Below are 4494 nucleotides of genomic sequence, written 5' to 3'. Positions count from 1 at the left end.
GTTGTTTAATTAACTTCTGTCTGGTTGTTCTATCCATTATTGAGTGTGGGGTATTGAAGTCCCCACCTACTTTTGTAGAACAATTTCTTCCTTCAGTTCTGTCAGCTTTTGCTTATATATTTTGCCAGTCTATTTTGGGGTGCATAAATGTTTATAATTGTTATATATATATATATATATATATATATATATATATATTTTGCGGTACGTGGGCCTCTCACTGTTGTGGCCTCTCCCGATGCGGAGCACAGGCTCTGGATGTGCAGGCTCAGCGGCCATGGCTCATGGGCCCAGCTGCTCCGCAGCATGTGAGATCTTCCCGGACTAGGGCACGAACCCGTGTCCCCTGCATCGGCAGGTGGACTCTCAACCACTGTGCCACCAGGGAAGCCCCAATTGTTATATATTCTTGACGTATTGAATTTTTTATTAACATATAATGTCTTGTTTGTCTCTTGTGAACTTTTTTGATTTAAAGTCTTCTTTGACTGATGTTAGTATAGCCACTCTGCTCACTTTTGGCTACTATTTGCATGGGATATCTTTTTCTGTATTTTCACTTTCAATCTGTTTGTATCTTTGAATCTAAAATGAGTATCTTGTAGGCATCATATAGTTAGGTCATGTGTTTTTATCCATTCTGCCAATCTCTGTGTTTTGATTGGCAAGTTTAATCCATTGCATTTAAAGAAATTACTGATGAGGGACTTCTGTCATCATTCTGCTCTTTGTTTTCTATATGTCTAATAGCTCTTTTGTCTCTCATTTCGTGCATTACTCTTTTCTTTAGTGCTTAGTTGATTTTTTGGTAGGAAATGTTTAAATTCCTTTCTCATTTTCTCTTGTGTACATTCTATAGCTATTTTTTTGTGTGTGTGTGGTTACCATGGGGATTACATTTAACATCCTAAATTTATAACACTCTAATTTGAATTTACACCAGCTTAACTTCAATAACATACAAACCTCTGCTCTTTTACAGGTCCATCTCCACCCTTTTTGGTGTAGATGACACAAAATTACATCTCTGTACAATGTGTGCCCCCCAAACATAAACTAATAAATATTATTTTTTTAATCTTTTCTTTTAACATCTTCATTGGAGCATAATTGCTTTACAATGGTGTGTTAGTTTCTTCTTTATAACAAACTGGATCAGCTATACATATACATATATCCCCATATCTCCTCCCTCTTGTGTCTCCCTCCCACCCTCCCTATCCCACCCCTCTAGGTGGTCACAAAGCACCGAGGTGATTGCCCTGTGCTATGGGGCTGCTTCCCACTAGCTATCTGTTTTACATTTGGCAGTGTATATGTGTCCATGCCACTCTCTTCATCCCAGCTTACCCTTCCCACTCCCCGTGTCCTCAAGTCCATTCTCTATGACTGTGTATTCCTGTCCTGCCCCTAGGTTCTTCAGAGCCATTTTTTAAAATAATTATTTTAAATGCTTAGTCTCTTAAATTATGTAGACACATGGAATTACAAACTAAAGTTACAATATTACTAGCTTCTAGACTAATAATTTTAAAAATATATATTAGTCCTTTAAAGCATGTATAAAACAAAAAGTGGAGTTACAAACCATTGTTATAATAACACTAGCTTTTATGATTGCCCATATCTTTACTAAGATGTTTATTTCTTCATACAGATTTGAGTTACCATTTAGTGTTCTTTCATTTCACCCTGCAGGACAACCTTGAGCATTTCTTGCAAGGCAGGCAGATCTAGTGGTAAAGAACTCTCTCTGCTTTTGTTTATCTAGGAATATCTTCATTTCAAAGGAAAAGGAAATTATTGAAGGAAAAGAGTCTTAAAAAATCGATTTTCACAATCTCTGTCTTTTCATTTGTTTTTTGAGTATTTGTGTATAATGTAGCTACTTATATATTTGGGCTATGTCTAAAATTTTAGTATCTTAGTATTTATGTTTGGTCTATTATTTTTTCTTTATTTCTCTTTTCCTGCCTTGTTTTGGAATAGTTGACTATTTTTTTAGTGTTCTATTTTAATGTCTAGTGTTTTTATTGTATCTCTTTATATTTTTTTAGTAGTTGCTCTAGGGCTTACTATATGCATATTTAACTTTTCACAGCCTACTTAGAATCAGTATTTTGTCACTTAAAGAGAAAAGTAAAGAATTTACAACCATGTATTACTATGTACTTTCTCTTCTTTATATTATTGTCTTATACATTACATCTAGTTAAATTGTAAATCCCATCACACATTGTTATATTTTTTGCTTTCAACTGTTGAACATATTTTAAAGAACCAAGAAGAAAAGAATAGTCTCCCTATTTACCCAGATATTTTTCATTTTTATTACTTTTTCTTAATTTTTGACATTCCAAATTTATTTTCTGATACATTTATTTCCCTTTTGTCCGAAGGAGTTCCTTCAACATTTCTTTGAAAGCATATCTTCATTCCTGAAAGTTTTGCTGGATATAGAATTCTTAGTTGACAGTTCCTTTCTTTCATCTCTTTAAATATGTTGTTCCACTCTCTTGGAATCCAGTGTTTCTAATGAAAAATTTGAGTTTTTCAAATTATTTTTCCTTTATATGTAAAGCATTGTTAATATATCTGGTTGTTTTTCTTTGTATTTCATTTTTAGTAGTTGAATTATCATATGTCTGGGCATAATTTCTTTGGATTTCTCCTGTTGGGCTTTTCTGAGCTTTTTGAATCTGTATGTTAATGTATTTCATGAAGTTTGGGAAGTTTTCATTCATTATTTCTTTAAATACATTTTTTTTTAGCACCACGCTTTCTCCTTTCTTTCCTAGACACAGATGACACAAATGTTAGCTCTTTTGTTATAGTTGCATAAATCTCTGAAGGTTTTGTTCATTAAAAAAAATCTTTTTTCGCTTTGTTTTTCAGATTGAATAATTTCTATTGATACATTTTCTAGTCCACTGATTCTTTTTTTCTGTTATGTTTGTTCTGCTATGGAGGTTATCCAGTTATTTAAAAATTTTGTTTGTTTTCAGTTCAAAACATTTCACTTGTTTCTTTTTTATATTGTCTGTTTAAGTGATGAAATTTTCTATTTTTCCATTGGTTCAAGAATGCTTTTGATTGATTCATGGAGTATTTTTATAATAGCTACTTTAGAATCTTTGATAATTCCAACATCTTTGTCATCTCAGCATTGGCATCCTTTATCTTTTCCCCTGCACTTTGAGATTTTGCAAGTTATTTGTGTGACGAGTAAGTTTGGATTATATTCTGGACATTTTGAACATTATAAGACTATGATATCATTTCAATTCTATGGATAATGTTAATAGTTTTGTTTCAGCAGGGAGCCAACCTGGTTAGGTTCAGGGAACTGGTTCCAACTCACCACTGTAGACTGTGGTTCCAATGTCAGTTGCATTTTCACAGTCTTTGTAGCACTATGTTGTTTTCCTGCATGTGTGCCATCCAGTGGTCAGACTTGACCAGAGCTGTGGTGTAGAGGTTCAGTTTTTTAGTTTTTAATTGAAGTATAGTTGATGTATAATGTTATATAAGTTATGGGTATACAATACAGTGATTCACAATTTTTAAAGTTTATACTTCATTTATAGTTACTACAGAATATTGGCTGTATTCGCTGTGTTGCACAACATATCCTTATAGCTTATTTTATACATAAGAGTTTGTATCTCTTAATACCCTACCCTTATATTGCCCCCTTCAGTCTCCCCACTTGTAACCACTAGTTTGTTCTCTGTATCTGTTTATTTATTTATTTTTTGTTGTATTCACTAGTTTGTTGTATTTTTCAGATTCCACATAAGTGACATTGTACAGTATTTGTTTTTCTCTGTCTGACTTATTTCACTTAGCATAGCACCCTCCAAGTCAATCCATATTGTTGCAAATGGTAAAATTTAATTCTCTTTATGGCTTAGGAGTATTCCATTGTGTATATCTATATTACATGTTCTTTATCCATTCATCTGTTGATGGACAATTAGGTTGCTTCCATATCTTGGCAATTGTAAATAATGCTGTTATGAACATTGGGGTGCGATGTTCATATATGTTCATTTCAAATTAGTGTTTTATTTTTTTCAGATATATACCGAGGAGTGGAATTGCTGGGTCATATGGTAGTTCTATTTTTAGTTTTTTGAGAAACCTCTGTACTGTTTTTCACAGTGGCTGCACTAATTTACATTCCCATACATTTAGGGTGTACAAGGGTTCCCTTTTCTCCACATCCTCAGCAATATTTATGTTCTTTTTTATAATAGCCATTCTGACAATGAGGTGATATCTTATTGTGGTTTTGATTTGCATATCACTGGTGATTAGCAATGTTGAGCATCTTTTCATGTACCTGTTGGCCACCAGCATGTCCTCTTTAGAAAACTGTCTATTCAGGTCTTCTGCCCATTTTTAAATCGGGTTGTTTATTTTTTTGATATTAAATTGCATGACCTATATATATATATATATATATATATATATATATATATATATATATAT

Source organism: Monodon monoceros, unplaced genomic scaffold (genome assembly GCF_005190385.1).
Source record: "Monodon monoceros isolate NGI ecotype Baffin Bay Population unplaced genomic scaffold, NGI_Narwhal_1 Super_Scaffold_12, whole genome shotgun sequence".
In the NCBI taxonomy this organism is placed as follows: domain Eukaryota; kingdom Metazoa; phylum Chordata; class Mammalia; order Artiodactyla; family Monodontidae; genus Monodon; species Monodon monoceros.
Note: the sequence above shows the minus strand (reverse complement) of the source record.